This window comes from Saccopteryx bilineata, chromosome 8 (assembly GCF_036850765.1).
Source record: "Saccopteryx bilineata isolate mSacBil1 chromosome 8, mSacBil1_pri_phased_curated, whole genome shotgun sequence".
Taxonomy (NCBI): Eukaryota; Metazoa; Chordata; class Mammalia; order Chiroptera; family Emballonuridae; genus Saccopteryx; species Saccopteryx bilineata.
This window is the reverse complement of record NC_089497.1, coordinates 63,487,123-63,500,945: the sequence shown is the minus strand read 5'-3', so window position 1 is coordinate 63,500,945 and position 13,823 is coordinate 63,487,123. Positions and strand designations below refer to the sequence as shown.

The window sequence follows — 13,823 nt, the reverse complement described above, 5'->3', positions numbered from 1 at the left end:
GCTCTCTGTCTCTTACCATGTGGATTATCACTTTTGTTGTGTGTATCACCTACTCAATGACTGTACTATTAAGTTAAAGTTCAAAATTTTGAAGGAAAGTATGATATATTAGTTCTTAAGTTTATGTATTGCAAAAAAGTCAGATTCCTAGAAAATGCATATATTTTAGAGGGAAACATTGGCACCATATTTGACAAATGAAACTAATTATAAATAAAAATTGTGGGATTTTAAACAAGAAAGCTTATAGTGATTAAATTAAGACAAAGGTAAACCCATGATATTATTATAACCCCAAGCATCGTGGTGGCAGTGCAGTTGTGCATTATCTTTTGAATAGCAGTTTGGCTATTCAATACATTTAAAATGCTATAAAATATCTAATAATCTTATTTAGAGAAAATTTGAAAGAAGGAATAGGGCTATATATATGCAAGATCATTATCAAATTGAAAATGTGAAACTAAATATACAATTGTAAGAAAATATTTAAGTAAAATATAACATATACTAATGGACTAATATTAGCTAATAAAATAATAATTAGCCCCTGGCTGGTTGGTTCAGTGGTTGAGCTTCAGCCTGGCATGTTGAAGTTCCAGGTTTGATTCCCAGTCAGGGCACACAAGAGAAGTGACCATCTAATTCTCCACACCTTGCCCTCCCCTTTCTCTCTCTCTCTTCCCCTCCCACAGCCGTGGCTGGATTGGTTTGAGTGCATCATCCTGAGCACTGAAGATGGCTCCACAGAATCTCTGCCTCAAGTGCTAAAAATAGCTCAGTTGTGAGCATGTCCCCAAATGGGCAGAACATTGGCCACAGATGGGGGTTACTGGGTGGATCCTGGTCATGGCGTATGCCTAAGGAGTATATCTATCTCCTTTCTTCTCACTTGGAAAAAAAGAATAAAAAATAAGTATAGAACCTAGACAAAACCATAAAAGTTATTACAATGAATGTTGAATGAGATAAAGAGAATGCTAAATTAAGGGTATATTCTTTTTTTTTTTTTTTTTGTATTCTTCTGAAGCCAGAAACGGGGAGGCAGACAGACTCCTGCATGCTCCCGACCGGGATCCATCTGGCACACCCACCAGGGGGCGATGCTCTGTCATCTGAGGCGTTGCTCTGTTGCGACCAGAGCCACTCTAGTGCCTGAGGCAGAGGCCATGGAGCCATCCCCAGCGCCCGGGCCATCTTGCTCCAGTGGAGCCTCGGCTGCAGGAGGGGAAGAGAGAGACAGAGAGGAAGGAGAGGGGGAAGGGTGGAGAACCAAATGGGCGCTTCTCCTGTGTGCCCTGGCCAGGAATCGAACCCGGGACTTCTGCACGCCAGGCCGATGCTCTACCACTGAGCCAACGGGCCAGGGCCAGGGTATATTCTTGTTGTACAATGAAAAAAAATTATCTATCCATGAAGAGACACTTGAAGATATGGTAAGCGACCTTATTTTTGTTGTTTTGTTTTCTCTAGGAGCTTATACAAAAAGAAGAAAAAAATAAATTTTGAATTAGGGGGTAGTCTATCTTTTTAAAATTTTTCTCATCCATTCTAACCTACAACAGGAAGTGTCGCTTATCTGATTGGTAAATTTGGGAAAAGAGGTCATTACCCATATATAATCTAGGCTTTTCTGTCTTGTGGGTCTTGGTCAAGGCTCAGGCTGCAGAAATTCTTTTCTTTGCTTCAGCATCTTCCAATGGATAAGCATCCTGGGCTAGGCCTTGCTCACAAAGATAACTCCTGCCATTTGCTAACGCCACTGCAATGACTAGGTATACATATCAATTTCAAAAGGGTAGGACTAGGTTCTTTTGAGCTCAAGATGTCCTTGATTAGGTGTTTTTTCATAAACTTTTAGAGCATAAAGCTGATATTTATATTTCTACCAGAGGATTAGAGTTATAGATCAATTTGTTCTATCTGGTTGCAATGAGAATATGATTACCACCTTCAAGAAAAGTCACAGAAGTAGAATGGAGAGAGATGCAAAAATCCTCAACAAAATACTAGCAAACTGAATTCAACAGCACATTAAAATGATCATCGCAATCACCGACTGAGATTTATCTGTGAAATGCAAGAATGGTTTAACATACACAGATCAATCATTGTGACCACCACATTAACAGAGTGAAGGATAAGAATCACATGATCATCTAAATATATGCAGAAAAATCATTTCAGAAAATTTATCAACCTTTCATAATAAAAAATTCTCAACAAATTATATATAAAAGCAGTGTACCTTAACATAAAAAGACCATAAAAGAGAAGCCTAGAGTTAACATTATATGCAGTGGTGAAAGTTTGAAAGCTTTTCTTTAAGATAAAAAACAAGATAAAAGGATGCCTTCTCTTGTCACTTCTATTCAACATAACACTGGAAGTTCTAGCAAGAGCAGTTAAGAAAAAAAAAAAAAGACATTCATATTTTAAAAGAATAAGTAAAATTATCTCTTACACCATACACAAAAATCAACTCATAAAGGATAAAAGAGAAAAGACCTAAAAACATAATTTTTTTTTTTCAGAGAGACAATTCTGTTTATTGCTGAGGACTAAGAACCAAAGTCTGGAGACGCTCAGTACAAGTGGCGATGAGCTACTAAAGAAGAGGGTGGAGAGGAGACACAATAATACACAGCATTATTCTGAGTGAGCACCAGCTCTTCATTTGAACAGAGAGACAGCCTTCTTTTTTCACTAAGGCTGCAGAAGAATGGAAACCTTATTCAATTTATCAGTTCCTACAGGGCAGGCTGAGCAAGGGGTTATTACTTATTATTTTAAGCTGATGCAAGAGGCCACTCATGGTCTATTGGGAGCCCCATCCCAACTGCAGAATGGATGCTGAAGGTGGTCCATGGTTGCTGCTGGTGGCTGCTGAGTGTGGTCTTTAGGTCTTGGGCTTTTCTTGACTCTCAATGATAAGTTTGTCAGTTGAATACAGTTGGCCAATGTGGACCTGTCGGCGGATCACTTCCAGGTCTCTCTTGGCTTTATTCATTAGAGTTTGAATTTCTACAGGATCTTTTACGTTCTTATTTTCTCTGAAGGCATCTCTTATCTTCCTGATAGCGTAAGTTCTGTAATTGTAGGTGCTGAAATGCTTGCTCTCTCTCAGCATCGCCCAGTACAGGTCTAACACTTGCGCGCGGCTGGAGGCTGCCATGTTGGAAAGAAAAGAAAAGAAAACAAAACAAAACAAAACACCCAAGTGGGTCCTCTTCGCGGAGGTCCCGAGTTTAACCCAACCACAAAAATTTAGCCTATGCAAAACCACGACGGAAATAAAATGCAACGCCGTTTGGGCTCGCTAGCGGGCCCGGGCCTCAGCCTGGGTGAGCGGCCGCCCAGCCTCGGGCAGCTGAGGACAGCGCCCGGCCTGGCTCGCGGCCAAAACATAATTTTTTTTTACAATGAAACACAGGGAAAAAGAAAGCTCCTTGACACTGATCTTAGCAAAGATGACTTTTTTTTGCACATAACACCAGAAGTACAAGCAAGAAAAGCAAATATAAGTAAGTAGGACATAGGGGAAAGCTCCTTCACATTGGTCTCGCCAATGATTTTTTGGAGTAACACCAAATGCGCAAGCAAAAATAAATAAATGTGACCCACGGTAAAAGCTCCTTGACAATGGTTTTTATATATATATTTTTTGCATATGACACCAAAAGCACAGGCAATAAAAGCAAAAATATCAATAAGTAAGTAGAATACATCAAACAAAAAGCTTTTGAATACAAAAGAAACAACAAAATAAAAAGGTAGCATAGAGAGTAAAAATAATATTTATATACTATATATCTGATAAGCAGTTAATATTGATTATATACAAGAAATTATAATTCCAAGTGAAACAAAGTAAAACAACAGCCAATAACATAATTAAAAAATGAGCGAAGACTTACATAGATATTTTCCAAAGTAGACATACAAATGACCAACAGGTATGAAAAGGTGCTCAACATTACTACTCATAGGGAAGCAAATCAAAACCACAATGTGATATCACCTAACAGAAGTTAGAACAGCTATTATTTAAACAAACAGAAAAAAAGATTACAGTTCTTGGTGAGGTTGTAGAGAAAAGGATACCCATTTATATGCTGTTGGTGGACATGTAAATTGACAAAGTTATTATGGAAAATATTATAGAGTTTTACCAAAATGAACAAATCTCTATGCACACTGCACATATCTTATTTTAAAGTAAAAAAACAAAACAGGAACAAATACAATATTTAAAATAAAGAATAAGTAAATTTAAATCAACAAACTGACCAGTATTTCAATGGGAACTACGGGCCTGCTTTTGGCTAATGAGATGGTCAATGTTCTCCTCTCACTGACCACCAATGAAAGAGGTGCCCCTTCTGGAAGTGCGACTGGGGCCGGATAAATGGCCTCAGAGGGCCACATGTGGCCCACGGGCTGTAGTTTGGGGACCCCTGGGTTAGAGCATTTGCCTGGGATGCTTAAGACTCAGGTTCAAAACCCCAAGGTTGCTGGCTTGAGCACAGACTCATCTGGCTAGAGTGCAGGCTTACTAGCTTGAGCATGCGGTTGCCAGCTCGAGCATGAGATCATAGACATGACCCCATGGTCACTGGCTTGAGCCCAAAGGTCACTGGCTTGAGCCCAAGGTCACTGGCACGAACCAGGGGTCACTGGCTTGTCTGGATCCCGCCAGTCAAGGCACATATGAGAAGCAATCAATGAACAATTAAAGTGCTGCAACTATGAGTTGATGCTTCTCATCTCTCTCTCTTCCTGTCTGTCTCTGTCTCTTCATCTGTCTCTCTCTCACTCATAAAAAAATATGTTGCATTTTGATTGTATATTCACCCACACATGATTTTGTAGTTATACAAAATCTCTTATAAAATATTAGTTCACTAAGTTAGTTTAAAACTTCCAAAAAGTTAGTATATTTCATTCTACAATATAACAAGTCACTTTTGTAATATCACCAACTTCATCAGAAAAGTCTTTCTTTAAGTATTGGAAAGCTGTCATGGCCATGGTGACAGATACACATTTTTCAAATTGCAAATGCATATACATTTTTTTTAAAACAAGTACAAATGTTATTGGCAGAAAACACTCAGTTATTTTCCTTGAAGTGATAGCTTCACTTAACTTTTCAAAAAAAGTGTTTATCTAACACTCAAGTTTGAATAACCATGGTTTGTCTTTCAACCATTCTTTTAAGTTAAAATGGTATTCCACAGAAAAAGCAGGTGGTTCAGTTTGCAACTCAATCGCACTAGTACTTTCTTTTCCTTGAGACAGCTATCATCTTTCAATGTTCAACAGAGCGCTGTACGTAGCCTTCTCATTCTGGTACACAGAATATTAACAAGGCAGGTAAGCCAAGGGTTGAGAATTAATAACACTAATAATTTTTAGTGCTTCATGAAGGATATTTTTTGATGAATGAATTAAATTAATGTGGCAGAGAAGAATACAGTGACTACAAATACAACCTGGTGTTAACGTCTTGATTCATGTTTATATACTAGAAGTTTCAGCCAACAGTGCTTTTTGCACCATCAGTGGAAAAGCCCATTATATCTGAACAGTGTTATGATTATAAAATATTTTGACATTAAAACAACCTTCAGTAAGCTTCAGGGCCCCCCAAAAGATTGGAAAACCACTAAATTTCAAAGGTTATGCTATAGGACTGAAAAAGACTTTTTAATTTTATATTTCCCTTTATTACATTAACAAGACCAACGCATTTGCCGAAAAATTTAATCTCGTTATATCTAAGAACTCACGGTTACCATAAAAGGGTAAAATGTTGATTTTAAATAAATATATATATATATATAAAGAATGTAAATTAAAGTTACTAAATTCTCTAGATAAGTTGAATAAAAAATGTTTTATCTAATTTTGATATTATTATTTATTATGTGAAATGTCTTTAAATACCTGATTACCTTTTACTAGAACAATTTATTTGCAAAATACTTAATAAAAATTTTATTTGAATGATAGATAACTAAAAAAATATTTTCTAATTCTGAGAAGTCTTATCTTTTAGTTACTTCTAAATGGGAACTCTCACTGAATCAATAGCAAAGAAAACTAGAGAATAAATCTATATTCCATTTTTCCCATGCCATTATCAAGAAAAGAATAAGGAATAGGTAATGTGACTGAATGGCGATTATGTCCAGAAAGTATAGTTATTTACTTAATACTAACAACAACTCACTGAATTTAGTACTTATAATTCCCAATTAAAGGTGAGGAAATTGAGGCTTAAAGGGGATTAATGACCTCACCAAGGTCACAGAGGTAGACAGTGGAAGTGAACTTAAGCATGAAGCTTTAGTGTTATTGTGAAATCCAGAACTGATTAGAGACTCAAGAAAGCTAACGTCAAAGTAGGTGACTCTACATTCTTGGAACTGGAACTGACGTTACTGGTCATCAGCACTGACAAGCCGCTCACATAATCTAGCCCTGATGTACAGTTCTTGTTCATCACAATAGAGTCCTGCCTGGGAGTTTCTCAGACACCAGAGTCTTCTTTGCTGTGATCTGGGAGCTGAGTCACAGTTGCAGGAAGCCTGACAACGTTGCCCTAAGGCCCTGAGACTGGGCGGACAGAGCATGGCCTGATGTTGTGCTTCAGAAATTATGACAGTTTTTACACCTGGTTTGGATCAAGTTTGACAGAGGCTCTGGAAAGTAGTTCTTTGAGGACTTACAGGAAAAACTCTCTAGCGATAAATGGAATATTACCTCATAATATGGTATTCCAGAGAGTGGAGCTTCCCTGGGAGAAGTTCCTGACTTAGGGTACCTGCAGCCCTTCATTTCAGGAAGTTTCTTGCTTTTGTAGGTAATAGGGATGAGCACTCATCTAGGGTGCTGGAGAAATGATGCAGGCTAGCCTAAGTTGCACCATTTGATCTCTAAGATCTCATTCAGTCCTGGGTGGAAGAGAATTTCGAACAAATAAACAGTGCCTTTCTCTTCACCATTTCCATTTCCATAAGCTCTCTTTCTGGTAGTCAGTTATTCCCTGGAGTTCTACAAAAACTTACGAAGCAGGGCATTCCATCTTTCATGTTATACCTATGCCACTTCACAGTGAATATCTTAAAACAGAGATGTAACACTGCTTCTTATACAAGTATTGTGGAGAAATCAGAGATAAAGATGTACTACAGTTCTTCATTATTAAGAATTTGTGGGCCCTGGCCGGTTGGCTCAGCGGTAGAGCGTCGGCCTGGCGTGCGGGGGACCTGGGTTCGATTCTCGGCCAGGGCACATAGGAGAAGCGCCCATTTGCTTCTCCACCCCCTCCCTTCCTCTCTGTCTCTCTTCCCCTCCCGCAGCCAAGGCTCCATTGGAGCAAAGATGGCCCGGGAGCTGGGGATGGCTCCTTGGCCTCTGCCCCAGGCGCTGGAGTGGCTCTAGTCGCGGCAAAGCGACGCCACGGAGGGGCAGAGCATCGCCCCCTGGTGGGCAGAGCATCGCCCCTGGTGGGCGTGCCGGGTGGATCCTGGTTGGGCGCATGCGGGAGTCTGTCTGACTGTCTCTCCCCATTTCCAGCTTCAGAAAAATACAAAAAAAAAAAAAAAAAAAAGAATTTGTGAAACAAACTATATAAGAGTGTAAAGGAAAAGAAGGGAAGCTAATTTGAAATAATCAAGAAATTATTGAATGTCTGCCTGCGCCAGGCACAATTGTAGAAACTGAAGTATAGCAGTGAATAAAACAGAAAACTTCTCCACTTTAATGGGGCTTATGTTCCATTGAGGAGATGAAAGATAAGCACAGAAACAAATAAGTATATAAATCGTATAAAATATATGGTGATATCATATGTATATATTATACAATTTATATAGTGATAACAATTATGATTATAAAGCATGTAATTTTAGAAAGTGATGAGGGGCTGGGTTATATGCTTTTTATTTAGTTTGGTAAAGAAGGTTTTTTGGACAAAGGAGCATTTGAACAAAAACCTGAGTGAAATGAGAGAATAAACCATGCGGATATCTGGGGAAGGAGCCATCTAATCTAGTCAGAGGGTCAAGCAAATGCAAATGTCCTCATTGGGAGTATGCCTCTTGTGTCTGAGGACTAGCATGGAGATCATGTGGTTGGCAAAGGATTAGCCAGAGAGAGGAGATGATATCAGAGAGTTAACCAAGAGTCATACAATATATAGGACCTTACAGACAATGATCAAGGTATGGAATTTGATTTTTATTTTTGTATTTTTCTGAAGTGAGAAGCGAAGAGGCAGAGAGACAGATTCCCACATGCTCCTGACCAGGATCCACCAAGCAAGCCCACTAGGGGGCAATGCTCTGCCTCTCTGCGGTGTTGCTCTGTTTCAACCAGAGCCATTCTAATGCCTGAGGTGGAGGCCATGGAGCCATCCTTAGTGCCCCAGCTAATGTTGCTCCAATGGAGTTTGGCTACAGGACAGGAATAGAGAGATAGAGAGGAAGGAGAGGGGGAAGGGTGAAGAAGCAGATGGGTTGGATTTCCCTGATGGGAAATTGAACCTAGGACTTCCACACACTGGGCTGATGCTCTACCACTGAGCCAACAGGCCAAGGCCTGACTTTTATTCTTTCTTTCTTTTTTTTTAATTAATTTTAATTTATTGTGTTTACATGGATTCAAGTGTCCCACCAAATATAAAAAGGCTTGGATGGTTTTGAGCAGAGACTGACATGATAGAAATTGGGTTTTAAGATAATCAGGCTGCTGTCTGGCAATTAGTCTACAAATGGACAAGGATTGAAACCCAGTGACCAATGGGAAGGTCCAATGAAACAGAAATGGAGTAAGGTGGTGAGAAGTGTTTAGAGTTGAGATAACTTTTGAACTATAGCTGAAAGGATCAGGTAATGAATTTGATGTAGTGTTTGGGAGGAAGGAGGTAGTCAAAGATACCATTAAGACTTTAGCATTGAGGAAACAGTTACAGTTAAACTGAGAGGAGAGGGAACTTAGCAGGTTTTTGTTTTGTTTTATTTCGTATCAAGAATTTGTTTGTCCTTGTCAATTTTGAGATTCTTATTGGACATCCTATTGGAGATGTTGAGTAAGGAACTGTATATCAAGTCTGGAGTTCTTGAAGCAAACTAAGTGTTGAGTTTTACATTTGAGATGGTTTTAGATGGGTTTTAGTTGAGAGGAAATTAAAAGCAAATCATGGAGAAGAAACCATATAAGAGTGGTTTCCTGTTAGGATTTACCCCAGTCTGGGGAATTTTTCAGCTAGAGCGGTCTTTTAACTGCAAAAACTACCATCTAAGTTACTTGCAGGCTCAAAACATATCTTATCATCCTTCTACATAGCTAAATGCTGGCCTTATGACTGTGTCAAAATAAACAGTCAATTAAAAAAAAACAACAGATGTTGCTAGTGTTCAGAACACACTATATGTAGTTTATTACATGCCCTTAATTTATAATTTTTTAGTAAAGACTGATTATAATAAAAAGACAATGTTTTAATAGTTAAATTCATGTTCTACAAAATTTCAATATAGAATATATATTAATTCAATATTTTTGCTTTTCTGGATAATCCTTGCTTTTAATTTATGTTTTTGTAAAAGAATTTTAAAAGCCATTAGTAATAAAAACAAGTTTCAACAAACCCTGTTGAAATTGAGTGAATAAATAAGCTCTTTCAAGAGTTAAAAAATACCATTTTCATATAAATTATATATCTAATAATCTTTACTTCTATTACTCAATTAGAAAAAACTAATGTCATCTGACAAACATTCTTTTTTAAAAATTTTCTTCTTTTTTTAAAATTAATTTTAATGGGGTTGACTTTGATAAATCAGGGTACATATGTTCAGAGAAAACATCTCCAGGTTATTTTGACATTTGATTATGCTGCATTCCCATCACCCAAAATCCAATTTTCTTCCTTCACCTTCTAACTGGTTTTCTTTGTGCCTCCCCCCTCCCCCCACCCCCTCCCCCTCCTCCCCCCCACCCCGTAACCCCCACACTCTTGTCCATGTCTCTGAGTCTCATTTTTATGTCCCACCTATGTATGGAATCATATAGTTCTTAGTTTTTTTCTGATTTACTTATTTCGCTCAGTATAATATTATCAAGGTCCATTCATGTTGTTGTAAATGATTCGATGTCATCATTTCTTATGGCTGAGTAGTTGAACATTATTCTTTAGGGTTATTTTCTCCCAACAACTAAGTCATTAATTCTTACAGATGCAGACTTTACCCACATTATTTCTACCACATTAAATAGTTAAACTATAAACTACATTACTTATTAAAAATGGATTAAAAAGATGTTTTCAAAAATGTCTGAAAAGCAGTAAAAAAACACAAGAATTAAAAATATAAAGTGTATCACAAAATGCATGTTTCTTTAGTAAAATAAAAATATAATGTAGAGACTGCTCTTTTTTAGCTTAATTTTTTTATTTATTTAAAAAATTAATTTTAATAGGGTGATGTTGATCAATAAATGTACATAGATTTCAGGCAAACATCACTCCATCATTTGATTAGTTAATTATGTTGTATATCCATCACCTAATGCCAAATCATTTTCCTTCACCTTACATTTGTCCCTCTTTATATCCTCCCCCCAACCCCACCCTCCACCTCCTCTAGATGTCCTTCATCTCCCTCCCCCTGGCAACCACTGCACTCTTATCTATGTTCATGACTCTCATTACAGCTTTATTTTAATCATCATCTAATAAATGTTCAAAACATGAAATCCACTTGAGATAATTTTCTCAGACTTTGAAAACTACTAAAAAATAAAATAAAATAAAAAACTCCCCTACAAACATTTGTGATACTACAGGCAAGATATATTCATGTCATATTTAAAGAACAGAAGTTTTCAAATGCCCACTTTGTGCCAGGTACTGCTCTAAACAATTTCTTACAATTCTGACAGCCCCAAGATTGAGCTTGGAGGGTTGTCACGTCCACACTAGTGAACAGAAACAGTGCTTGGGTCACACTCATCAGGATACAGAGGATTAAAAGATTTATGACGTGCAATAAGCCACAGGAAAAAGCATTAATGTTACAAGTTTCTGAGGAAAAACAAGTCCTTATAAAAGGAATTTTCTTTTCTCTAGCTAACCTATAGCTTAAGTTTCACTGAGAGGATTAACCCTGATATTTTCTTTGGAGAAATTTTTTTTCTTTTTTCTTTCTTTTATTTATTTTTTTCTAAGTGGGACTACTGCACAACGAGGTAGCTGTTTAAATTTATAAAGATTAAATAACAGGAGACTTCATTTCAACCGACTTAATTTCCTAGGATTCCTGGCCTTAGTACGAGGCTGTTTTGTACGTGCACAGAAACCTGAGATCAGGGGAGGGTTTTAATCTATGTGCACAGCCAGCTACACAATAAAGTGAGGAAAAAGACCAAGATCTGGACTCAGAAAATCTAAACTTTAACTTTAGCATCATCCTTAATTTTGTGAGGTTGATCAAAACTCTCTCTTTTTTCAGATCTCAATTTACTTAAAGAATGTATAGAAATAAAAAAAAATCCCCAGCCTTCAGAGAGCATTTATTCAGTGGAACAATCCAACAATATTGTCCAATACTAATGTTTGAATAAATATACATTCTTTTACCATTCTTGACACATTATAATAAAAAAAATAAAACAGGACAAGGGAATAAAGAGTGACAGTGTTCTATTTTGTATAGCATGATCAGAAAAATGTTTTTTGATAGGATGATATTTGTGATTCTTCTGGGGCAAAAGTCATACCAGAAGAAAAACAGTAAATCTCAGAAGCTTGTAGGTATCATGGGAAAAGTAAGGAGACCAGAATAGTTGGAGCAGAATGATATAAGAGGACATGGTCAGGTATGAGGATGGGAAGGTAGCTAGTGTCATTTTTTATTTTAAGTTTGTTGGAGGAAGATTCAGAACAATAGACAGAAGAATTATTGTATGTCTTTAAAATATCACTGCTGTTGCCTGACCAGGTGGTGGCGCAGTGGATAGAGCGTTGGACTGGGATGCGGAAGGACCTAGGTTTGAGACCCTGAGGTCGCCAGCTTGAGCGCAGGCTCATCTGGTTTGAGCAAAAGCTCACCAGCTTGGACCCAAGGTCGCTGGCTCCAGCAAAGGGTTACTGCTGAAGGCCCATGGTCAAGGCACGTATGAGAAAGCAATCAATGAACAACTAAGGTATCACAATGCGCAACGAAAAACTAATGATTGATGCTTCTCATCTCTCTGCTCCTGTCTGTCTGTCCCTGTCTATCCCTCTCTCTGACTCTCTCTCTCTCTGTGTCTCTGTAAAAAAAAAAAAAATTACTGCTGTTACTATTGGAAGACTGGACTATAGAACACAGGACTGGAAGTGGAAGATCTTTTGGGAGGTTATTCCACTAGTCTAAGTATGAGGTGATTGTGGTTTGGATAGTAGCCAGTGGAGTAAAATAGTCAGATGGTAGATTCTCAACCATCCTTTAATAATTACCTTCCTGCTAAAATCTTAACTTTTGCGATGGCATGGATGGACCTGGAGATTATTACACTAAATGAAATAAGCCAGGCAGAGAAAGAAAAATGTCATATGATCTCACTTATATGTGGAATCTAATGAACATGGTGAACTGAGGACTGGAATAGAGGCAGAGGTGGGGTCACAGGGACCAGAGGGACAGCTGTCAGAGGGAAGGGGGATAAGAGGATGGGATCAGAGAAGGTGTAGGTATTAGTGAAATTGAATATGCATAACATGTAGATACAGATAACAGGACAGTGAATCCCAGAGGGGAGGGAGGAAGGAATTAGGGGGAAAAGAAAGTATAATGGGGTGCACTTGGCTAGGGGTGAGGGTGTTATATTGAGTGGGACACTTGAATCCGTGTTAACACAATAAATAAAAAAATTTAATTAAAAACATTAAAATAATAATTACCTTCCTATTAGACTTCTCTGAGGCATTTAATTGCTCTTTGCCTCTGGGCTCCCCTGAGCACTTAATACCAATAATTTCTCCTTTATTATAACACCATCAATAATAAGCACTTGCATTAATTTCTCAAGGTTATTTCTCTCTTTTTTTAATGTTTATTTTATTGATTTTAGAAAGAGGAAGGAAGAGAGAGTGACAGGAACATGGATCTGTTTCTGTATGTGCCCTGACCAGGGATCGAACCGGCAACCTCTGTGCTTCAGGATGATGCTCTAACCAACTGAACTATCTGGCCAGAGCTCAAGGTTGTAATAGCTCACGTTAACATTACTGGCTCACACTGAAAGGATTGATTTTACTAGATATTTTGAAATTGGCTCTCTATAGCAATTTATGAATTTACAGTTCTGATAAAGGTGAAAACCCATTTCTTCATATCTTAGCCAATCAATAGTATTTTTAGATTTTAAGATTTTTACCAATCTAAAGAATATGAAATAACATAGAAGAAAACTTAGGCAGTAAGCTCTCTGGCATCTATCACAGCAATATTTTTGCTGAATTATCTCCACAGGCAAATGAAATAAAAGACAGGATAAACAAATGGGACTATATCAAACTAAAAAGCTTTTTCACAGTTAAAAACAATATGAACAGAATAAAAAGACAAACCACACAATGGGAGAACATATTCGATAATACATCTGATAAGGAATTAATAACGAAAATTTATAAAGAATTTGTAAAACTCAACAACAGGAAGACAAACAATCCAATCAAAAAATGGGCACAATAAATGAATAGACACTTCTCCAAAGAGGACATACAGATGGCCGATAGACGAAAAAATGCTCATCACTAATTATTAGAG

At 37.6% G+C, this 13,823-nt stretch overlaps 1 pseudogene; it reads right to left on the bottom strand.

Annotated features, from left to right (window-relative positions):
• Positions 1-2,715: 2,715 nt before the first annotated feature.
• Positions 2,716-3,354, bottom strand: LOC136311883 (LYR motif-containing protein 4 pseudogene; annotated as a pseudogene).
• Between the last annotated feature and the right edge of the window lie 10,469 nt (positions 3,355-13,823).